Genomic DNA, 25,927 nt, shown 5'->3' with positions numbered 1-25,927 from the left:
TTATAAACAATGCTACAATTTGTGTAAAAGATCAATACTTTTTAAAATCTTAAAAACCTTGGTGGGTGGGAGTAGTGGCTCATTTCCAAGCAGCACACATAGGTGTAGAGGAACATCCTCTTTATAGAGCTGGGAGACGTAATGGCGGCGTTTATCGTCATATGCAGGGCATTTGAGAAAGATATGCAAGACACTCAAAGGTTCCTGGCAATGCTCACATTCCGGAGGGTCCTCCCCACGCAAAGGGTGTTCATGCGTCGGCCGCGTGTGCCCAATGCGTGTAGACGACAGAGGACTACCTTATAAAACTTGTCTGTCTGCCTAGCACTCTTCCCTTCACTAAGAAGGGGCTTAATCTTGTGCAGTTTGTTAGACACCTCTAGGCTCCATTCTGTTTGCCACTGAGCCTTAACTTGATATTTGACTAGGGCACAGTAATCTCTGAATGGGATACCATTAATGTCCACAGTACGAGTGCCACAAATGCCCGCAGCAGGAACTACCTCTTCATTCCCTGGGATTCCGACATGGCTCGGCACCCAGCAGAATAGAACATTGCATCGTTTTCTGGTCGCTGTTACTATTTTGTTTTGTAATAAAAGAATGAGGGCGTCCTTTGGGGTTTCAAGTGACTTCCGAGCCCCTAACGCACTCAGCGAATCTGTATACATCACTGACCGGGACTTACGTGTTTGGATGATGTGTTCTATAGCAAGCAGAAGGCCGCGCAGTTCAGCAGTAAAAACAGTCGCCAACTAATCTGGCCTACGAACCCTTCTTACTGATGGGCCGATCATGGCACAGCCAACAAATGATTCCGTTTTTGGTGCTGTCTATGCAATAGTGTCAATGAGAATCATGCTGCTTCTGGAGTTCGTAAAATTCTTGTCGCATGACCTCGGATAGGGTGTCCTTTTTATTAAACTTTGTTAGTGAAAAATCGCAACGTGTGCAGTTGAAATCCCATAGTGCCATCATCTTTGGAACTGCAGCAACTGGAAGCTTAATGTCTATTCCAACTGTCTCTGCCATAATCCTATTTCTCATCGCGAATGCTAGGCTTGTTTTCAAATATCCTTTGATACTTCGTGCCCTCCACTGCCTCCCGCACTGGATGCTGAGCGATTGCTTGTATCCTTACTGAATACATAAATCCCAAGGAGAATCGCCGTCTGTCGAGGGATCTCTTTTCCCTCAGCGTAGAGACTGAGCACAGGCGACCTTGTGAAGGCACCTATTGCCAAGCGAAGTCCCTGATGATGGATGGAATTGAGTGCCTTAAAACCTTATGGCTTAGTAGATCCGTACACAAAGCTTGCATAGTTTAGGCGTGAGCCGATTACCGAGCGATAGATTCGCAAAAGACATAGACGGTCAGAGCCCCATGCCTTGTGGGACAAGACTTTAAGGATGTTCAGTGATTTCTAGCACTTTAACTTCAGAATTTTTATATCAGGCACAAACAATAGCTTACGGTCGAAAGTGATGCCCAGAAACTTGTGCTCTACTTTCACCGGGATAGGGGCCTGTCGCTTATATAGCGAAGGATTTGCAGGGACTCCCCTTATACTGGACTAACAGACAGTAACTGTCTTTTTTGGAGAAAAACTAAAGCCGCTTTCATCTGTCCACTTTAGGAGATTGTTGATAGCAACTTGAAGCCTCCGTTCGCAAATAGAAAGATTGCACGATGAAATAGAGATTTGAAGGTCATCGACATAGAGTGAATATTGCACAGAGGAAGGTAGGGAACGGGGTATCGAGTTGATCTTTACCAAAAAAAGAGTAACGTTGAGGACAACCCCTTGAGGGACCCCAGTCTCCTGGACGAATTCTTGAGAGAAAGACGCTCCTAGCTTCACAAGAAAGGTTAGATTAGAAAGATAGCTATTGATGGCAGCAAGCGGCCTACCTCGTACCCCAACTTCACACAAATCACGGAGAATACCATGACGCCATGCTGTGTCATATGCCTTCTTCATATAAAAAAACACTGATAGGTACAACTGACTGTTCACAAAATCTTCAGGAATTACGGTCTCAAGACGAACCAAATTGTCAACCGTCGAACGACAGGAACGAAACCCACATTTGATTCTTATTAAAGATGTTTTCTTTTTTCTAAATAGTACATAAGTATTTTGTCCACAATACCCTCAAAAGTCTTATGGCTAGTAAAGTAAACAGCTAGTAAGGGCGATAGGGCGATAGCTTGACGCAGAAAAAGGATCCTCACCAGGTTATAAACGAGTAACAACAGTGGCTACCTTCCATGCCGAAGGGAATTCGCCCTCGTGCGATATTCGATTAAAAGGGTACAAAATAAGAAATAATGTAGAAGGATGGAGATGTGTTAGCATCTGGTAGTGTATGCCATCAGGTGCTGCAGCTGAAGGCTTAGTTAAGTGAAGGACCATTTCGAGTTCATGCATCGTAAGAGGTAGATTCTAGTCATCATGGGCTGCACCAGTAGTCTTCACAGCATGCGATTCTGCACGCGCTTTTTATGCGAGAAATGCAGATGAATAATAATCGGAGCTCGATACAAGAACAAAATGCTCACCGAGAAGATACGCTGGATTCTTTAGACTTTCCGGACAAACCCCACTGTAGGAGAGGATTGGGACTGAGAAGGCATGGTACCTCCCTTCAATGCGATGAACTTTGTCCCAGACTTCTTTGACTGTTGAAATACAGTTAATGGAATAGGCGTACCCCTGGAAGTATTTGCGCTTTGACTGATGTCGGATGTACGTTCCCTGAGGTTTCATTTGCTTAAAGCAACAGAGGTTGCTTTGCGTGGGGTAACGTCGAAACGTTACCCCAGGCTCAGTTTTGTTTTTTCCGTGACTCAGTACACTCTTCATCCCACCACGGCTTGGGTTGCCGCGGGAGATGCGTGGGAGTCCTAGGAATAGCAAGCTGTGCAGCTTGAAGAATAAAATTACTTAACAACTCTGTAACTTGTTCGACAGAAAGTTCATCAAGTGACGTGCATGCAAGTTGTGTCGCCTCAGTGAAAAGAGACCAATTCGCTTTCTCAAACTTCCAACGGACTGTCCACGTTGGCATGCACTTTAGAGGAGTGGTGTTCTTTAGGAAAATAAGAAAGTGATCACTTGTATATGGGTTTGTGCCTGCTGCCCAAGTAAAAGAAGTAAAAATGGATGCACTACCGATGGAAAGATCAGCACATGAGGACGATAACGATGATGGGCTAAAATTGGTCGGTTCTCCAGTGTTAAAAAGGCAAAGTGCATGTGACATTAAAATTGACTCCACCATTTGTCCACGGGCATCGATGTGGCCACTACCCCACAAAATATTTATGCGTTAAAACCGCCAAGTAAAAGAAAAAGTTCAGGAAGTTAATGTAAAAGCGCATTAAAATCATTTGTCGAAAAGCTAAAAGAAGCAGGAATGTACACGGAACCTACCGTCACCACTTTGTGAAGGAGGATGCACACCGCTTCTGCCTCTAGCCCAGTATTAAGAGCGATTCCAGATCAGGGAAGGTGCTTTGGAACAACCACTGCAACTCCTCCCGCAAATACAGACACACCCTCTCTGTCTTTTTTAAAAATATGATTGCGTCTAAGAAAATTTTGTATGCTTGGAACTGAGATGCGTTTTTTTATAAACATGAAGCAAGTGGGCGGTGTTCCTCCGGGAGAAACTCAATATCATCAAAGTTGCTCAGTAGACCTTGGGAATTCAACTGGATGATTGCCGTCATTCTTCATAGAATTTTAAGTATCAGAGAAGCTGTAGAGGAAAAAGGGGTGATGTGTGCGATGATCTCATCTAGGAGGAAATAATGTTGTTTTCCCTTTATGCTTTTGTTTCTGGGTTTGCCACTCCATTTCCTCAGGATCTGGCTCTGGAGCAGAATGGTTGCCGGTATCTGCAGTTTTTCTGCCTCTGGTGACTTCTTCGCAGGCCTGCCAGAAGCCTTAGAGTTGTCTAGGGATCGCGGGGGCAACGCACGGTCCCTGCCTTGACCTAATGGGGCGGCGGTCGATGTGCTAGGTCGGCCCACAGTCCCGTCTGTATCATCTGTCGCACGTGGCACGTGCTGCTTCCTAGACGGGGAAGTTCTCCCCAGGGAAGAGGAGCAGGAGACTGGCTCCGTGGCCTGAGCGACGGGACCAGGAGGTCGAGACCAGAGCCCTGCACGGGCCTGATATTCTAGGCCCGGCCCGACCCGGCCCGGTAGAGGCACGACCCGGGCCCGGACCGAGCTTGACAGAATATTTATTTTTCTAGGCCCGGCCCTATCCGGCCCGGAAGAGACATAGCCCGAGCACGGCCCGGACCCGGCAGAATTTTGAGACAGAAGTTCAAGCCCGGCCCGAGCCCGACAAAAATGTTTTAAATATAAGCCTGAGTCCAGCCCGAGCCCGGTAGTTGATATTCACGAGCCATAAAGCATAAAACGAGCATATTTGATTTAAATTTCTTTTGGACTTGGACCGAGATTTTATGACACAATAAATATCCCGACTTTGTGTATTTTCGAGAATATTGGCGATATATGCAGTCTATAAGTGATTTAAAGAAAAAAAAAAGTGCCGTATTCTTTATTTATGCATTTCTTGAAAAGATATCGGGCTTTTCGTTGTTCGATTCGTTTCAGAGAACTTTTCTCTCTACATGTTTTTTGTGAGGAAATAATCAGAATCACGCTAGTGCATATTCAAAAAGCTGTATAGGCATAAAAATATATAGTTAGCTTATATTTGGCGGCATAGTAAGGCTAAATGCACAAAAGCAAAATCAGTCTCACGTTGTTTTTCTTGTGTTCAGTTTGAAACGCAGAGGAAAAATGCACTCATGTTGTACCTTGCGACTGGAGTGCCCTCGGTTTCTTGACCGAACTTTCCCACTATGGTGGAGGAATCCATACGTTTCCTTTTATCCACGTGAAAGCTTTCCAAGTGCATGACGTCTTTTTTTTTAACAGCAGCTTTGTAATTTTGCATTTCCCTTGTTTGTTTTAATTGAACCGAAAAGATCAATGAGCAGCTTTTTTGTTTTCAACATTTTAAACTTTGTGGCACACGACTGGCCCGCCACGGCCCGGAAAATATTTTATTCAAGCCCGAGCCCGGCCCGGGCCCCAGAAAATGCTTGCTACCCCGCCCGAGCCCGGCCCGCGGGCCGGGCCGGGCTCGGATGTTTGGGCTGGCCCGGGGCCCGTGCAGTGCTCTAGTCGAGACGAAGGCGTGAATTCCATCGCTACTGTGACACCAAGGTCCTTGGTGCGACTAGGTGCATCTGCTGAGATAGAATGCCCAGGAATCGTAAGCTTCAGCCTTCCCTTTTCACTGAGGCTGCCGGTGCTGACGCGGCTGCGCGAGGGACATCAGGGAATTAACCGTAGCAAAGCCCGGGCTCGAGAACCAGTATGGTGGCCAGGCATAACTGCGGAGATCACTTCCATGGTTACCAATTTTGAACAGTGCGCCTCCACTCGTGTGAACCTGTCGGTGCCGCTCGTCTCCACCCCTCTCCCTGGTCGTCCGTGGGATATGCTCGGCGTGGACCTCTTCCACCTCAAGGGACAGACCTTCATCCTAGTAGTGGACTACTACTCCCGATTCTCAGAGGTTGTAACGCTAAGAAGCACGAGAGCTCAGGTTGTCATTGACGTGATCAAGAGCATCTTCGCTCGCCATGGAATTCCTCAGCGCTTAAGGTCTGACAACGGGCCTCCATTTTTTCGAGAGAGTTCACATATTTCGCTAAATCTTACGGGTTTGACCACGTAACCAGCAGCCCTCACTTCGCGCAGTCTAATAAAGGAGCTGATGGAATGATCCGGACAATAATATACTTCTTTCGGAAGGCAGATGACCCGAATCTGGCCCTCCTCAGCCAGCGAGACACCCCGGGATTGAACGATATCAGCCCAGCCCAGTTTTTGATGGGGAAGCAGCTGAAAACACGAGTTCCTAAGCGCGACGAGCCCCCCCCCCCTCCAAACTGGCCAGAGAAAGACAAAGTCGCGAGCAATGATTTAGCCTACAAAAGACAACAGGCTGCAAACTACAACCCGCGTCACGCGGCCAGGGACCTGCCGTCACTTCGAACCGGAGAGCAAGTCTGGGTGAGACCTGATCAAGTGCGCGCTACAGTGTTGAGTCCTGCTCAACGACAACGAAGTTATATGGTGGAAACAGAACGTGTTGGTGTTCTTCAACGAAATCTCCGCCATCTTGTGCCTTTCGGTGGGGAGGCACAGCCACAAGATCTGCCCGAATCAGCGCAACACGCCTTGGTTCCTGTACAACCACGACCTGCAAGCCCGACAGGGCCGCCCTCTGGCACTGACCCGGTCCCAGTCCCAACCGACAGCGACGGTGTCGTGCAAACTCGTAGTTGCCGACGTGTTGTTCGGCCGACTCGTTTAAATTTGTGAAGTTTTATGTCGTGGGCTTCCTCAATCTTTCATCTTTCATAAAGCGGGAGACGTAGAGGTCGCCACCTATTGACTTTGTAATTAGTCTGCCGTAGACTGACGCCGACCCACTGCAGGCTCGATTCCTTGGACATGATATGATGATTATAGTGTCCTGAAGGCTACAGTCGAGGACGGTTTACTTCTGACACCATGTTTGATGAATCGAGGGCCCGTACCGTGAAGACAGGGTGCAGCGAGCCAGGATGCGACCGAAACGTTCCCGAACACAATAGAGAAATGAATTTAATCAAGCGACATCAACTAAGTACAGCGAGCGGGGGCGCGACAGGAATGCGGCAGCCTATCCAGAAAGTCTATAAGTGGCGACCTCTACAATGACCGGGACCATCATTGACGATCGAACGTCAAAACACCCATGACAATATATAATTGATTTTCACGGACTACTGTACAAGAGCTTCGAAGATTTGTCATTGCATCCTTCAAACATTTTGAAATAAAGAAGAATCAGGAGTTCTGAGGAGCCTCGTGAACAAACTTTGTTTACATTTGTATGGGATACCTACCTACCCAAGGAAACTCGAGGGGTTTTCTTAAAGGGGCACAGGCACTCCAAATTATATATATATTGCCCGAAACGACGAGGCATTATCATTTACTAAAAACAACTTAATTTTTGTGGGCTTAATCATTCGGAATTTAGGTTAAAGCTGAAGTTCTGCAATAATTCGCGGGTTATACATTTTACGACGCGGTGCGATCTCAATATATAATCCAATGTGTTTACATTTTACCGGAATTGTTTGCGGGACCTATTTTTTTGCGAATTGTAGGCGAATCGCGTAATTCGCGAAAATTGGGTCCTCGCAAAAATTAAGTCGTTTACTGTAGATTGAAATATATAGAAATTGCTTTTCTGCGATAAAAAATAATAATTTGGAAAACGGGTCTTTGCTGCCTCTTGCTGCACCGAAACGAAAGTTTCGTAACACGGTAGCGTACGCGATGTTTCTCGTTCTCGTACCCTCTACATCTCTGTCCGAAATGATTATTGTGATCATGCTCCATTACACTTTACAAGACCCTTAACCAAACATTGAATAGCACCTTCCGTAACGTGCTTATGTGAGCCACCACAAAGCATAAGAACAGGAGTGCTCCCGCTTATTTCCCGCTCACTCACAGTACAGCTATGGTGCCCGGAGCGCGTCTTCGTTCCCTTTGTCAACAGCCTTATCTTTTACCCCCCTTCCCCCGCACGCATATCGCAGCCCACCGGACATTCACAGCAAGGTCCACGCCCAAGCACCCGCACTCTCGCATTTCGTGCTTCATTTTTCCCCCGAGTAGCTCAGTGCTGGAACTGCATTTCTTACGCTGTTGCAATAAATTGCCCATCCGCATTCATGAAAAAGGTAACAGGACACGTCGGCTTTAAAATCGTTTGGCATTCATATATAATCCATTCATGTACACACCCCTTATGTAATACCCCCTCGAGGGTCATTAAGGTAACAAAATGAAATTGAATGAAAAGGACAAAGGCTAGCATAAGTTGCGAACTGGTATATTGTTTTTCATATGTATACTGTATTATAATTTTGATCCTTGTGGACATCTGGACATTACTCTGCAGAAATGGAATCCTCACTGTATGTTGCGGTTTTATTTTCCCTTGTGACATTACAGATTGAATGGTTGAAACTATTAAATTATTGGTTTGCACCGGCCAATATGACACTCAATGAGAGCGAACGTGTGATTGTAAAGGAGCCTGAATATATGAAACGTATTGAGGAACTTCTGGAAGGAGAAAATATGTAAGTCAGCGCATACAATTACACTATTATCAAATTTACATATCACAAACCTACGTGCAAAACAATTTGTCTTCACGTTCCCCCTGGGTTGTTAGTTGTGCTTGCATTGTAAGTTGTGCAGTATTCAAAAAAATATTGCCGCCCGCAGGGTCGATAAAGAAACGCTCGGTCACGGACTTCTAGAGGATTCACGTTCATTCTCGCACCAGACGTAACTTTCCTTCTGCTTTCTTGTTCTCGAAAGTGCCAGTTCATCCTCACCCCGAGCACGCGACGCTCGAACTTTCTCTGCCGAACTTTCGAGATAGTGACGCACGGTAGATAAGCAGCTGCCCGCGACCTTGTCGAGTCAGTCTCGCTTGCGCTCTGTAGTGCCGCCGAATCGCAGCCCGCTTTTCTGCTGCCTGACGCTCTTTCGTTACTTATTTTAGTTTGGCACAAGTTCGTCAATTAAACCTTTATCCTTCAGTTCACTGTTCGGCTTCTCGTCACCTTCATTCGTGACATTTCTGGTGGAGGAGCTGGGTAAACCTTTACCTTTCAGGCCTTACAGTGCATGGAATGCTGTGCTTAAGGAGGCATTGCTTAGATTTCTTTAGAAGACGTTACAACGTCATGTACAAAAGTGAAGAAAAAATGAAAACCGCTTACAACTCCCTGTAACACCGGATACCTCAAGGGATACCTCAAGAGCTGCGCTCTTGAGGTATCCCTACTGAAAAAAAACATTTGGCGCCTATATGAAAGTAAACGGGTTCATACCGTTAACAGTTTAGCCATACCGGCCACCAGTTTGTCAAAGGGGTCACCCGCATGGCTCAAAGGGGTCCGCGTATGAGCCATAACCGTCACCTATTTGGGCAAACAGGTCTCTTCTTTGGCAAACGGGTCAGTTGCCTGGGCAAATGGTTTCACTCGTTTGGGCAAAGTTGTCGCACGTTTTCTCAAACCGGTGACCATGTTCCACAGTCGGGTGACCGGTGACCGGCAAGCTGTACCGGTTTAATCAAACGGCTCTCCGCATAGTCACGCCAGTTTCAGCAGTGGCAGCCTGTTCGGGAAAGCCGGGAGCGCCGGTTCATCGATTTACCATCGTCCGCGTAATGCAAGTAATTATATTAATATTTTGATTGCGCTGAGGTTCGCTTATGCTGCAACAACAATAAATTTTTTTTACGTAAACATGCGGCGTTCCGAGCCGATATTTTTGAGAAAATTTTAACACTTTTGCGTTCTTTGTTACCTCAATTTACTTATTGAGCTCGAATCTCTCGCGCAGAGGACGCGACCGCGTGAAAGAAAATATTTCTAGACTCCATTTCACCGATCTCACCAGCCAGTTTGACTACGCCACCGCTGCCGCAATGCATCGAGGGAACTTTAGTCTTTCTGTGCACACTACAAACTCGCTGGAGATCTGCGCATGCACGGTACGAACAGTCTTTTGCACTTCCGATTGCCTCCCGTGAACTAAAGTTATGGCTGCCTCGCGCATGCGTTGAACGCTTGGTGAGATCGGTCTATTCAAGACTCAGCGAAGGTAACGTGCGAGCACGTGGCTGCACGAACATCGAGCATTGCGAGAGCAGGCCCGCTGTTGCAGTACTCAAATTACGAGCTCGCACTGGGCGCGTTTTCGATCGGGGGCAAGCCGAGCTGCAGGCGCGGCTCGCACCATTTCCATCATTCAAGTGTGCTGCAAAAATTCGCCCGCTTTCCGAGGCTGCAAACGCGGCGCAGTCAACTTTTGGTGATAATCCGAAGAGAGGAGGAAAGCGCGTGTACAGCGGTACACCGGTTGGTGCACGCTCTCCCCTAACATTGACAGCAATAAAAAAATAAAAAAAAATAACCGCGAGTTTTTTTTTTTTTTTTTATACAAGGTTGGGGTGTGTCACGGTGTCCTGCGCCTTGACCTCACCCCCTCTCTCGTCTCTGGTCAGCTCTGTCACGTGATCCACAGCAGCGCGCGAGCTACAGGATGATAAGCATCGAGATCCAGAAGGGCGCGCGCCTGGCAGCCGATTTTTTCTTTGTCTGCTTGTTTTCAGTTGCAGTTCGAACTTCGCTCGTCTTTCCTGCTTCTATCTGTCATCTAACCCTGCGGACTTATTAGGATGTCTCTCGACACCGTATTAGATGTGCACCAAAGCTATCAGTGTTCGAAAGGTCCTACGCGTATATCGGCAACAAGCGATTCTTAAAAGAAGTCAGGAATTCTAGTGGTTTGGTTGGGTTCGGCAGATGACAGCTTGTGCGCCGCATTGTGTTGAAACTTCAAGGAGCCTTCCTTCTCGTATTTGTGTTTGTATGGTTGTCCTGCTTTGAGCGTGTCGACGTATATTTTAGATTGCTTCTTTCAAGGCAGCTATTATTATGGCAAGTGCGCTGCAACCTACTTGTTGGCAACGATTGACCGTTTTTCTACGCGTACTCTTCCAGATTATCCATAGAATTATGCAGCGTCTAATCTCGCGGCAAAAGGGGGAATAATTTCCTCCAAAGTCTGCCATATGGTCTGAAACTACCTCGGCGCTATAAAAGCTTAGAGTGCCTCTTCACATTCCACAGATCGCTTGCGCGTTTGTGCTCGTCTACGGAATAAGTTGTAATTAACTTCTAGGCGAATTCACCATTTTCGCAGGGCGCCGGGAACGGTGCCCTGCGAAAATGGCTGCAGCGGGAGTGTACGCATGCGCAGAAGCTTACTGGAAAACGGTCCATTCTGTCGGCGCTCCGGTCGTATTCAAACCTTTGAACCCGACAGTAAACGCGCGGGCTTGTGGAACAAACGGCGTAGAATGTACAGTGCGTAGCACACTTGGTTCTCAAAATAGCAAAAGGGCTCTCGCATTTACCAGAACGCACATTTACAGGAACGCGACATTTACAGGAATAACAAAAAGGTGCGTCGGCTCCCAGGCATCGAACCTCGGACCATTTGTGTCGGAGTCAAGTACGTAAAGCATGGACGCGCTTGCTAGGAGATTCCAGTGGCAATATTTTAGGTGCATATATGGTATTGTCCTACAATTCTTGCTTATTTGGACGTGCGCCAGTCAGTAGAATATTAGACAAAGAGGTGAATACCTACGCTGGATGAATGTGGCGACCTATTCACAAACGCCGTTCTAATATGTACGTGATCTGGCGCATTTTTTCCGCAGATCTACGCTGTACAATTTTGTGTACTGGACTCGGATCCGAGCTCAAGGTGCTGGGGCATCCAAAAACCTTGAAAAGCTCTTCTTTAACTTTAATAAAGAGGCATTCGGCGTAAAGAAAGACAGACCACGGTGGAAGAAGTGTCTCACGCGTATATCAAGCTCAATGACACACGCATTAGGTCGTCTTTATGTGGACAAGAGGTTTGATCCCAAAGCCAAGAAAACTGTAAGCAAAACATTTCAAGATCCCGATAAATGCGTTTCGTTGACTAAACCTTCGAAATAGTATAATTAGTTATTTTTTTAAACAAAATTCACCTGCACTGAAAATGCCTGCCTTTTCTAAATGTGTATAAAGGCTTTGTCCGATACTTTGTTTTTGACTGCATCCGGATTTGAATCATAATAATTACGAATATCGATCCATTCTGAGTTTGAATAATAAATAGAACGATTCTAATATATGTGTTTAAGGGGCACGTTATCTAGTTAATATTATTCGTAAAAAAGAAAAATAGGCGAAACCAAATTAGGGACCTAAATGCTATCAGTGCTATTCAACATAATATATAAGAAAGTGGTAGTGCCATTCGAGCAAATGCTAAAAACAAGCTACGTAATCCATTACTTGGCTGGCATATTTCCACTAAATTATAGATCATGATTGATTCAGCCTGCAGACAAACATGCGCACCCTTATGAGACTCAGAATTTGTTCTACAGAAAGCATTGCGACGTGTGCTCGAACATTAGCCAGTATGTTTTAAGCTAAAGGTATGGGTAAATGCTGAAAACTGCCGGTCATGTAATCACACAGCGGACATGCCAGTTATTCCACTGTAGTTGTCTTCTTTGCAATTTCTAGGACTAGTGTAGTTGAAAAGTGTATAAAGTAGAGCTAGTCGGACCACCTATGCTCTTATCTGATTGAAAATTACCTTATACTGTGGTAAAACATACGAAACTTGGTAGAAGCAAAATCACACGGGAAAGAGAACGTCTGAATGTCAGCTACTGCAAAACTGTGACCCCACATTAGAAATGGAAACTTCAGTTATCGAACAATAACACCCAACTATAAGAACTGCACACTATCAAAGCAAACACCGAACTAACCCAGACTGAACCCTTTGCCCCCTAAAGACCCTTTAAAATTCTGCTGAGAACTTTCTTCTTTACTAAGAACAAACCAGTGGTTTTGAAAAAAGGCATTATATTAAATTCAGGTTCAATAGAAATTGTAAATTCTCATAAAACTTTACGCGCTATTTTTCCTTTTAGAAAATATGTTAGGAATGATCATATGCATCATGTTAACTCTAAGTTTTCAGGTGCTAAAGGGTTAATATATCGTCATCAATCTGAGCTCCCAACCTCTGTAAAAGTATTATTTAAAATTCATTTTTTTTTATTCTTTCTTAACATACTGCTATCGGGTTTGAGGCAATACTACTCTCACAAACTTAAAATAAAAAAAAAACTACATATATTACAGAAAAAATTATGAAGAACTATTTCAGGCGTTCTATAAAAATCACATACCGAATAACTATTTAAACGCTTTGAAGTGGTTGATATTCCAAAATTTTTTAATTACAAGCTTAGACACATAAGGAAATCGAGTTTATTGACTGAATTAGCCCCCTATGCATGTTTACTCCACTCGTTTGTCGAATGCTGGAAAATTCCTAGATCTAAAACTAACTATAGCTATCAAATGTAAAAGTTTACGCTTCCTAAGTTTTTGAATTATGTAGACAAGAAAAAAATACTTTAGACACAATTTTATTTTCTGAACTACGTCGTATGTTCTTATTTCTCGAACAATAGTGTGTGTGTATGCTGTTTGTGCTTTTTGTTTAGTTTTCATAATAGGACTCGATAATTCCTTTTTTGCCTTTTTGAACCTTTTTTAAATACTTTGTTTCTGATAAGGGGGCAGAGGGCTCGTCAAGCTGTCTATGAACAGCTTTTTTTCTCGGGCTCTTTCATCCGAAATCTATCATTGATAAAATGTATTAATATTATCAAAAAGGTAGGCAAAATTTTTCCACAGTCTTGTGAAATTTTCAACATGATCAACATCCACCAACTCGCATGAACACTCGCTGCGTTTTGTCTATCATCTGGCTCAATCGCTTCAAACTTTAGTTTTTATCATAAATCTTTAGATATTGTAATCATTACAATGTCTCAGAGCGTTCCCAGTCACCTGTATTTGTAGTGATGACCGGGAGATGCAATTTTTTTAAACGAAAAGAAAGCATTTCACAACACGGTTTTCCCACTGCTATAGCTGTAGAGACCAAACTGGTATCAATTCTGAACTTAGTGGCACCGATCGTCAGTGAGCGCGGGCATAAAAGTTCCGTGTACTTTTATTTGTAGAAGCGTTTTCAGTGGTTGATCATTCAATGGTTTTAGATAAATTAAGGCCATATGGAGGGGATAAAAAGTTTTTCTATTTACTTATGAGTTATTCTTCAGAAAGAGACAATCTGTTTAAATATTGGGATACCATTCTATGCCTTATGTATCATACTCGAGTGCGCCGCAGGGGCTCATACTATGGCCAATTATTTTCAATGTATTCATAAATGATCTCAGTTTCTGTAACCGCCATTCAAATATTTTTTTACAATATGTTGATGACCGCATTTTCTTTCGGCAGGCTTCATCTAGTCACGACTGTGTACTACTAATGAATAATGTTAATGTGGTGCATCATTGGTGCGACCGCAATATAACTCTAAATCCTATAAAACGGTGGTTTCGTCCCCCCTACTTAGGGTTCAGTGCCAGAGAGATCTAGAAGTATATGTTAAGTAAACGTTGCCTTTCAATTAAGATGTTCCGAACATTACAAATGCTGCGTTTCGAGTGTTAGGCATCATTCATAGTTTTTTGGAAGAACTTTTATTGTGAATTTGTATATTCGATTTGTACCATTTTTTCATGCGTACGAAACTTGAGCCTGATTCGGCCGTTTGGAATTGCATTGGTTTTAGTAACCAAGCAATGATAGAAAAAGTGAAGACATTTTATTTAATACTGTTTACTTTACCACCTTGGTCGCACTGTTCATTTCAATTATGCTAGACTTTGGCGACGATATGGTTGTTTGGCACTAAACACCAGAAAACTAGAGCGATCTCATTTTTACATAAATGCTTGCACAGTTTAGTAGACTATCCGAGCCTGGCGTCAGATATCGACCTATATATACCGAGGGTAATATTAAGAGTTACTGCCACTTTGTTGGAAAGATAAATCTAACCAGACCCATGAACCTAATACATTTTATAACACGCTCTGTACAATCAGCATTGGCATCTTCAACTCTTTTATGCAAATGTTCAAGCGTTTTTTACTAATATTTAACTGTTTTCTGTGTGTCCTAAACATGTTTTTTGTGAACTTCTCGAAATATGCCGCGAATGTTGTTTGCTACTTTCGTACTTGTATTTATTGCTCGTTGCTTAGCGTAACTGCAATTGTTTTGTTAAATACACTTTTCGCCAGTTTCATTAACCATACAAATTGTGTATATTAATGGCACACAAAATGTGGTTTTCAATCACTATTCTGGCATTACCTGTCCTTAGCACGGAAAATAAAGAGTTGAATGAATGAACGAATTGATTCAGTAAATCAATCTAGACTAAGGGCACCTCTTCACCACAAATGTACAAAATATATTGCTAAGAAATGAATCGCTGAATTCCATTGAAACTAACATTAGTTCATACGTCCACCCTGTAGTCAAGTATGTTAGAGCAGTTCCCAGCAGCACAGAGCTTATGACCCGAACGTTCTTGTTGCAGAACCCAACTAGCTTTCTCCCCGTCTTCCCTGTTTGGATGTCAATTTGCATCATTCCGATGTGCGGTAGATAAACCACGACTGCGTGATTCGCGTTAAAGACCCCAGCTGTCATAGTACAGTGGCTATGTTGTTCCTCCATGAAGTCGAATCTGCTTCGGCCTATTCTAAGCCCAGACTGAGCTCTCGCAGTGTAAATATTTCAAATGTAAAGCAAGTTTTAGTTTTTGTTCAAAGTGTATAACCTGCAATTGCACGGTCAGGTAATGATTGCACGGTCAGGTAAGGATTGATGGGCATAAGGAAGCTTATGCCCATCATCATGTAGCTAGCTTTCAATAGACGTTTTATGCCTGCTGTTCGCAGAGCATGGCCGTGCTCACTCTTTTAACCAGTAGAATTGCCAAATTTTTGTCTAAACATGTGTATGGTATCGAAGTACTACAGATATTTTTGTTTGTTTTGGGGGCACATCGGTAGTCTAGCCCCAATCTCAGTAGAAGACACTTCGTAGAAATTGCGACCTAAACATTTTTCGTGTAAAGATCGTAAAAATGTTAGGTGCTGGAGAAGATCAGCCATCTGCGTCAAGTTTTTATTTCAAACTCAATTTGCCACGTTCCGCCCATGAAAAGCACGGGGTAAGAGACCAAGTACGCACCTGATCTCGTCATTTCATCATCTCCTTCCGCACGATAAAGGCCGTCTGCTATTATCAGCGTCACTATTGCAGCAAAATCTCTCGTTTACGAAGAAACGCGAAAAGGCTTTGCCCGCTGCTGAAGTCAGTAGCGGACAACGCTATAGATTCTTCAGAAAGTCGTCCGGTCATGTGAATGTCGCAACGCTCGCCAAAGTCGGAAGCGCCTTTGTATAGGTCGACACTGAGAGCGGAACGTGATCGCTTGGCGAACTCTTGGCAGTTCTGACGAGGCTCGCCGCACGCTGGGGTTTGAGATTATATTGAAGTTTTCGCCGAGCGAAGCGGAGCGTTTCGAGGGGTGTCTGCGGGCAGCATACACTGTTTGATCAAATGCCATGCAAGCCGATGCTGGCCACTCCCGCGGAGCGCGGGCAAAAAGTGATCGCAGCGCCCATAGCGAGTTCGGAGTTTCCGCTAGCAGACGAATTCTCCACAACAGATTGGTGTTGACTATCTCCGTGCGAGGTGACCAATGAAAAATCACGGGTATTCGCTGCTTTGAATGTTAAAAAGTAGGTGCCACCTCAGGAGTAAAGGACATTTTCTTCGCTTGAAAAAGATGTTACAGCTTTCAGGGTGAAATATTAGGGCTCTCCTGAAAAAACACTCTGTCAGAACTTATGTAAGCCAAGCAAAACATGAATGCAACTTCGCCCTGTTTGTTGCAAGAAGGGCAATGATCAAAAATGCGAGAATATAGCTGCGCTTCAACTTTACTGTTCTTATCCATTCATTCGTTTTGTTGTTGCAATTCCTATTTCTCATGAATATATTCCTTAAAATTGTTTTGACGAATAGGCGAGCTGGCTATTCCTCTTAAGATCGTCTCCGGATGAAGAAGCAAAAGGCTATTTCGAACCACGTACGTTATTGCGACGTCACTATGCTCTGAAAGAGGTCGACTGTCTACATGCAAATCGGAAGCTAATACTAAAATTAATAAAAGCGGACTTACAAAAAAAAAGAAGACTTCTTGAGCGAGCAATAGAAAAAAAGAGGAGAGTGTCGTACTGCTAATAAAGGTGATTTTGGTGACGTTATATACGGTGCACAAATTGCGCTTCTTAGCGGCGGGATGACTAGCATCTCCTGCGTCTTTTACTATAAAGGTCGGCACCCGTTGTACGGTCCCGGAACTCCTTCCAACTTTCAGTCTACTTTCTTTCTATGCTGAAGGCGACGCTACGACTCCGCGTTCTTTCTTCGTCCTGATCTTATGCGGTTGTTTTTGCTTTTTTTCTTTCTGTTGTTTACATGACGGTCGAATAATTGCGTCTTTTGCTTTGATTTCTTTGGCTTAGTTTTTACTTTCTTTCCTTCGCTACTCCAGCCGGTTCGTCTCGTACTCTATGCCAGGACATTTGGAGGGTCGTCTGCAACTTTCTGGTTATGTTCTTTTTTTTTTCACGATCGTTTGCGATAACCTGCTATTTTCGCCTGCAATTGAGTTTCTAATCAGAAATTTTCAAATGTGCTTTTTGATACTTAATATGTATATTAAAAAGTGTAATCTCGTTATACATTGCTATTCAGATTTCATTAGAGTACGCGGTGAAGTCTGCTATGGCTCATCATTTGCTGTTTAAACAGCCACCTTCTGGCATAGACTAGCGCATATTTGGAGATGGCAGGCATGCCATGTACTGCCTACCACTGCAAACACAATTTTTTAAGATGTGGTTGAAAATCCTGCTTCAGCTTCCCGAAGACTGAACAGACGTGAGTAATTAAGTTACTTCAAATTAAACTTTAAGAGCTATCCAAGTCTCGGTTAAAAATCAACGCTGACGCCTCAACAGATGATTTTGACAATTCCACGGAGATGACGGAGAACTTCACGGATTATAGAACAGATGCACAACTGAAAACTCATTCCTATGTAGCCGGGTGGGCAGCTAGTCAAATTTGTCATGCTTGCTAAGTCCAACTGCAATCAGAAACATGGAACACCTCGAAAGCCATTCTGCAGAGAGAACAAGAAATACTCGCATGAGAAAACGACACCACCTTACAACTTAGCTCTTCACCTAGCCGGTAACATCAGCCGTGTCTTCAACACACTTTTCACTGATATAGTTCACCAAACAAAAGTTCAGCTGAAGGCGTACTTGAAGCCGCTGATGGACACTCTAAAAAAACGGCACGGTGTGCAGGGATAGCCTGGACACGCACGTCAACAAGTACTTCTATATACTTTTAAACTGCTTCGTCAAGCGAACAAGCAATCAACCTGCCAAAGTCACTGGGCAGAGACATGCGAAAGCAAAAAATGTCCCGCACTGTTAGCACGTAGCATATTGCGGCGTGCGACTTACCGGGCGGCGTGAGCTTGACTGGGTTATTCCTTTCCTCTGTTTTCGTTTTAGCCCCTAGCGACGCCGCGAAAACAAATAAACAAACGTGTAACGTGCAGCTCAAAAAAACGTGAAGCTCTTTTTTATTTAATAGTTTCATGTGTGGCTTCCTCTTTGTTTGTTGTGGACTCAAAACCGACGGCGACCATTACCGGTTCATTTTCAATGGTCCTACCGACTCCCTCCGCGATCGTCGCCGTTGAAGGAGGTCTTTGCTGGGTGATGTGTACCTTTGTATTGTCTGCTAACTCTTTCTTTCATTCGCCGTTGTCCACGACTGTTCTTTACGTCTTATATTTTCGTCTGCGATGAGAACTCCATCTTTTCTGGAAAGCTTGGAAAGTGATTGTGCGGTCATTTTTCTCGTTGCTTTTTTTTTTTTGTTATGCTGCAGAGGCTGGTGCGCTTGCTCTGGCAATCTTAACATGTTGTTTGCGCACCTTTTAATTATCACTTACTCAGGTAAGAAACTGCGACAACGCAGTTTGTAACAGATCAACAGTAACCTCTTACGACGTAGTTCGAGTAGCTAAACGCCTTTTTTCCCCTTCGCAGACGTCCTTCAAACGCGTGTGATCCTCTGAATGGCGTTTCAGAACGCTAAATAAACCGCTGTTTCTTTGTTTATGCGCGCGTTGTTATTTGCTGTTGGGATCAGTGGATTCAGCTTCGTAAGCGGACCGACCGCAATAAATTGTTTTAGCTTTTGGGGTGACGAAACGGGGCTCCCAAAGCTCGAGGACGTCACGGAGCCGACACTATTTCATTGCGTCGTCTGCTTCCGTAAACTCCAAGTCCGCTACAGGCGCCACTGTCGCGTTCGCCGCCGCTCCCATGGGTTTTCGGAGGAGTTTCCAGTATTGTCGAAGCTATGTGGTATTTGGTTTCGGAGCCTAACTTAGAGCCCAAGCTAGCGCTGCCACGTTGGTAGCAGACGGCATTCGGAAGATTGCCCGGCTGTAGCTGGCCTCAGCAGCTGCCTTCGCGTGCGCATCTATTGAAATTTAGTGACTATAGTAGACGGGCTTTATTGTGCGGAAAGAGACGGTGGTGTATCAAGAACTGTAGCCTAGTTGGGCTCCATATCTCGATACACTATAAAAAAAAAGAGTTCCAAAAAAGGACTCAGCGGGGATGTTCGATTTTCTCCATCGCCTTATATTTTGATAACCCTTTTACGGAAAGCGTGTTATTTCAGCCATCTGATGGCTGTTTTCTCTCTCATAACATGAAGCCAAAGTATAAAACTTCCGTTTTTTCTAACAGGCCTGTAAGTTGGTATACCGTAATAGGCTTGTAATTTCACATATAGCAACAGACTTTGTAAAACCGCCTACTTAATGCTGATAATGCAATTAACTTAAATGTGCATGTGCAGGTTTGCGTGCCTAGAGTCGAATGAAATTGGTTTCACTTGATTGAGGTGGTAAAGGCTGTCGCTCTAAAAGTTGTGGAGTGGATATTGACTTTTCGTTGTGTCCCAAAGGAAGTTTGCGTGACTTTTCAAAGCGCAGTAGTTTAGTGGCATTCTTTGCTTTGCGAAAGGGTCTTTGCTACTCTACCAATCTTGGACAGTCGTCACCTGCAACATCTTTATATGTAGTTCGTCTAATACCTAGTTACACTCCGTATAGTGTAGGGGCACATATGGCTTGTCAAGGTGCATAGGAACAGACTTTTTCCGCTGCCTTCTCCATCAATTACAATGTTCATTAAAATATAAATTTACAATGTTCATTAGAACAGAAATATACAATGTTCATTAGAATAGAAATATACAATGTTCATTAGAAAGGCTCACTTATACGCTAATCTAAAATCCAGTAGGAAATCTTATGGAAACCATGGTGTTCTTCGCGAAAAATTCAGAACGCTGGATAAATGAGTATTTTCTGAAAGATTATAAGAGGTGGAATATTCAGAGCTGGACACTCAAATAAGAAATGAAGCATGGTGTACCCCAAAGCTCCATTCTGAGACAAATTTTATTTCTAGCTTATAAACATGATATTACATACATCCCGGATTTCCCCTAGAAAGGTACGCCTCTGATACAAGTAGATATTTTCCGGTGGTACAGGGGCTTTTCTTGAATACCTGACGAACGGATATCTAACCAGTCTGTTGTCCTTGCTTCAAACTAGTCATCTACCATTAAACTCAGATACAACTAAATGCCTTTGTGTTTAAACCAATAAATATACCCAGTGATATCCCACTATTCCTAAACATGTAAGTATTCATGTAAAACAAGTGAAATAACAATATTTAGGGGGAGGGGGCTTTTGGTTTAATTCGAGACTTAAGTAGACAACCCATCTGGCCGAACTCAAAGCAGATTTGAGCAGATCAGTTGGTTGCATAAAGAAAAAAAATATTTCTTATTCCTGACTAGCTTTAAAAATAATGTACAAGTATTTGCTTCATCCTGAATTCTGTTAGGAATCATGGTTTGGGGTAAAAGATATACACATTACGAAAAAAACGTAGTTATACATAAGAGAGTGTTACGGTTGCTCGAACACTACAACGGGAGTATACTCGAATTTCCTAGCCATAATTTTTCCTTAGAATAGCATCTTCAAGGCAAATAAAATATATTATTTTAAATTTCTTTAAACAGTATGCACACCAAAACTATAGAAAATAAATGAGGGAACAGTAAGTGAGTGGTATGCATTCCGGTAGGACAAACGAAGCATGCCTAGCATATGCACAAACTACTCCAAAAAGAAGCTCACTTATCCAGTTCCAAATTTTCTATTTCACATTAAAAAGAAACGCGATTTGAGAGTGGCATATTTACAATATAAACAACAAACTAAAAGTAGGGTTCTGAGAACTCTGGTTCGGATGGAATCGCAGTGCGTCATTCATTACCTTCACAGTGGAACGGAAAGCCACGAAAACCACCTCTCTTAACAAAGCCGGATCTAGAGATGACACTGCGTTATTGGATTCAAACCAATATTCGTAAACTTCTACTTAAAAGCCTTCTCTCAACAGATATCGCATAACCATAGTCATCGATATACAAATTTGCCATAGCACTTATTCGTAGGAATATTTTATAAATCTCTTTCGATGTGCCATTATAGGCAAGCACATCGTGAATTTGTTTTTCAATTTTTATATCGCCTTGGTCATTCTCCTTCATAGACCTGTTTTTATCGCTTCAACAAAAATACACTACATCAACGTTTTCGGACACTTCGCGTTATGAATGCAGAAATGGCTTGGTACGTTACACATTGTTTGAGCTGAGTTTCGTTTAATGTGCTTGATTCAAAGAAACAAGTTGCTAATGTAATCATTTTGTATTATTATTTATTTTGTGTCATGCGCGATGATGCCATATTTTTCTTTAGGAATCGGAGTTTTATTACATATTTATATTTCTTTTATTATTTTGCTATTTTCATTCTTAGGATACAATAGCATGTAGAGTGGTCTGTTTTTTTGTTTTTTTTAAGGTTTCTGGTGACTTGTTTGGTAATTCAGTGAAGCGGTTACTCGTTAACGCTTTGTTACTGTATGACAGATCGAAGAGGCATGGCCTGCTTTAAAATAGCCAGCTCACAGAAGAACAAATGCACTCGAGCGCAGGTCATCCGCTCGGGCTGCGCCAACGATGATTAGAGTCCTCATTAGCAGTCACCATATTTCCTACCCCTTATGCAGACTTGTAATTGTAACGCACGGGGGTTGCGAGTCGGATATGTCTTACTTCTTTCCGGCTCCAGTACGAAGCCATCAGGCACTTTAATGCCGGCGGCTCGAGTGTTGGCGGTAACGCGTTACAATAACGGCGTTACCGATAACGCAGATTTTTTTCTGTAACGTAGTGACGTACTGATTTATTTTTAATCGAGCAATGGGTAACGTACTTACGTTGCTTATTTCTAGTAACAGGTGACGTAGCTACGTTACTCGCTACATTTTCTTCCGAATACTTGAAAAAAAACGTTATTTTTTTCGCGCTTAGCTGATGAGACTAATCGGACAGTGCCAAGCGGGCACCATCATGGTGTTCTTGATGTTTCTTTACGTGTTCTATCATCGCTGAACGAATCATGAAGAAACAGGCCCAGTTAGTTGTGCTTTTGAGGCTGCCGCTTTGTCCCATTAGCTGGTATCGTCGGATGAGAGGGGCTGATATAAAGTATAGGTGCCAAGTTATTAATTATTTCACTCATTCCACATACCTTCAATATTTTGCCTGTCTTTTCTCTACGCGAAAGGTCCTACTTTAAGAACACCCCCCAACGCCTACGTCTTGTGCCACAATGTCGAAAATCGCTGTCGCAAAAAAACAAAAAAAAAACGCTGTTGCCATCAATTTATAAATAACAAGTAACGCAAAAGTAACGTGCGTTATTCTTATTGGTAACGGTAACGGTAACGCGTTTTTTTTATTTTGAGGTAGCGTAGGTCAGAAACGCGTTTCCCGATTTGCCAAATAACGAGTACGTATATCGTCACTTTTTTCGGTGATGCCCACAACACTGGTGGGCTCCAGGTGGGTGTGTAACTGGGAGGACCGGGGGACAATCATATTTAATGCTAAAATATCAACATCATCTGATGTCAACCTTGCTAGAGGTGATCTGCATGAATCCGACGGGTTTTCGAATCTTCATCCAAAACTCCTTAAATGACGTTGCCAATTCTTTTGGTGGCAACGCCTGTAACCTAGCGTAATTTCCTGAATGAATGTTTTACCAACACCTGCTTGACCATAGGAGGGAGGATCCCTTTGTCTTTCTTGTTTGTTTCGTTTTTGGGAAAGTACCTTTGGCGCTTCAACAAATTAAGAACCGTCCAATAGGTCCTGCTGGTGAGCAGTGGACATGGAGGTTGTTCCGTCAAGATGTGAAGGGTAATCGGGTACTTTAGAAAGAAGACTCAGATTCCTGTTCTCATGTCTCTTTCGGAGGAACGTTTAAAAGCAGTCTTTAACGTTTTCACAAAATTCACGTTCTGCCCCTTTGACTTGAGGTGATACAGAGGAGTGAAATGACCCATGTCAAGAAAAAACCTCCTGCAACGCATCGACGGTATCGGCTGCTTTTACTCACTGCATTTCTACAAGTTCTGGCCATTTTCCGAAATTATCGAAAAAGATAAGATGTATTTGCTGGTAGAGTTCTGTGAAGCCAGCATGAACTCGGTACCATGGTCGTCCCTGAGATTCTCAACGATGAAGTGGAACTTTTATCTTGTCGTCGGAGACGCTGCTGCAAAGCTCATATTTCTGCATCATCCATTTAAAAACCCGTTCCATATGTGGCCACCAGACGTATGACCGTGCCAGAATCTTCATCTTGGTTGATCCCACGTGTCCTTCATGAGGAAGATTCATGAGTCTTCGTTGAAACTTGATTGAGACAATGGTTCGGAAATTCCACAGGATGCAACTGTTTAAGATGGTTTATTCGGACCAGTGTCTGTGACATGGCGCGAGGTCGCCGTCTGTCGCCTTCTCTGGCCAGCCTTTCTCGATGTACAGGGAGAAGGCAGGGTCTGACGCTGTTGCTGTGACGATGTCCGTTCCTGTACGAAAATGTCAGATCGGAGAGGTTCCAGTTCGGAGCCGCGCGGTTCCAAAGTTGTAGACAGTCTAGACCCGCGCGGATCCGATCTGGCACCACGCGGCTTTGAGTGTCACCGGTCAGATTCATTGAGACCCAACGCACTGTAACCGGAGTGTGGTGGGTGGATCCGATCTGTTCCCATTAGTTCCAGTAGGGTCTCTGTGCGCACATGCGTGACTCGAGGAGGAGGGGGGAGCTCCCGCTTCCTTCCCCGTGGTCTCTGGCAGGTCACGTGTCAGGGACAGCCGCATCCGCTACACTATTATGACGCATTCACACTGGAAGCGGATCCGCGTTCGCAAAGCGGTTGCGGATGCGGTTCGCGAGCGACCCCGTTCAGACACACCGAGAGGCGGTTGGCAGTTGGCGAGAGGCAGTCGACAGTTTCTCGTCGATCACGCGTAATCTTTTGAGACTTCCGTTTGGCAACCCTGTTTTACAATCCAAAATCCACTTTAATCCCCGATCCAAAGCCAAAATTTTGCTTTTTTGCTTTGGGTCGGATGTTGTTTTTTTTTTTTTTTTGCGGGATGTTCGCACGCACCACAAGTTCAGGCAGCGAAAAAAGAGACATGGACCCGCGAAACTTGCCTGCGATTCCCTCGACTTGGCCTACAAGCAATCACCAGCTAGTCGCGCTTGCTGGCTCACAAGAGGATGTCCCCGACCGTTTCTTCGAAGTGGACCCGCATTAATAGGCTGACCTTGTTTTTCGGATAGAGGGCCAGATTTTCCCCCTCGTTGTTAGCTCTTATCATTTTCAACGATAAGAGTGTTGGGGTGCTGGGTGAACCGTGGTGCGGGGAAACGTGTTTTGTGTTAGCCGGTCGCGTCTTCCTTGGTGGCGGACTCTACTCTAGTCACTCGCAAGTCGATCGGGCCTACTGTGTATTTGACATTAAGCTCAAATAAACGACGTATATATGCTCTCTGCATGGTCTCGTACCTATACTTTATTCCTTGAGTATGTTCCCTTTATTTGTTTTGTTAGTAGTAAACGTTACAGCTCCAGGTAGCCTGGGTACCCAGCACGCTCCGCCGTAGTGCGTTGGCTACGCAATCAGGCTTAGGACGTCTCTATCGGCCTTCGTGGTGGTCACGCACGGTGTCGAAAACTTTCAATAGTTCACGCGACTATCTTATTGGGTACAAAGCTGACGTTTCGGTCGATCAGAGGCGGGTTCCGATGTTTTGTGGGCAAAAAGTAACAACGCAGCGAGCTTCGGGCTGTAGCACGCGGAATAATAAAAAAAAAAAAAACTTACCCCAAACAAATCACCGGTGCGAAGTTCGTTAAGATTACCCTATTGGAAAACCCCAATATAAACAGCGTATTATGGATATTGGTAAACAATATCTTCTTATTGTATTGCAATACAATATAGACAGTGTATTGGAAAACATTACATTTATTGTATTGTATTACAATAAGGATTTGTTATGGGATTCCAATATCCATAATACGCTGAAAATATTGGAATCCAATACCGTATAAACCCTTATTGGATCCCCATGTGTCGTATGGGGATCCAATAAGGGTTTACGATTCCAATATACTCAGCGTATTATGGATATTGGAATCCAATATATTATATCGGCTACCGATAAAACTATATGCGAGTTGGAATATCACGTTCAGCACGACATTTCTTTGCAACGCAGTCTCTTCTTGTGTGTATTTCTGAGTGATAAAATAAAAAGTGTTGTTGTTGTCAAATTATGAATAAAGAAGCAAAACACTGGGCTTATCCATACCAAATATATTTAACATATTCCTGAACTGGAGGATCTGGCATTTACTGCAAAAGAAAGTTAATTGTTTAGGACCCTCATTCAAAAACTTGCTGTTTGGAAACAGAATGTGAAATCCTCACCTTTTAATGAAAGCAGCACCTGCTAGCTGTAGCCATGTAGAAACTGCTAAATAAAAATTTGTGATTAGTTCGCAACAAGTAGCAATCCTTCACTAAGCCGGATAGATTCAAAATTATGTCTGCGTTTGATTGTGGAAAAATAAGCTTCCATTCCACTGCCACGGATCAT

At 43.7% G+C, this 25,927-nt stretch overlaps 1 pseudogene; it reads left to right on the top strand.

Moving 5' to 3' along the window:
* Nucleotides 1–25,927, top strand: part of LOC121837795 — a 116,373-nt pseudogene that overhangs the window by 44,967 nt on the left and 45,479 nt on the right.

The sequence above is a fragment of the Ixodes scapularis genome, unplaced genomic scaffold (genome assembly GCF_016920785.2).
Source record: "Ixodes scapularis isolate PalLabHiFi unplaced genomic scaffold, ASM1692078v2 PGA_scaffold4__175_contigs__length_147842914, whole genome shotgun sequence".
Lineage (NCBI taxonomy): Eukaryota > Metazoa > Arthropoda > Arachnida > Ixodida > Ixodidae > Ixodes > Ixodes scapularis.
This window is presented reverse-complemented; position numbering and strand designations above follow the sequence as displayed.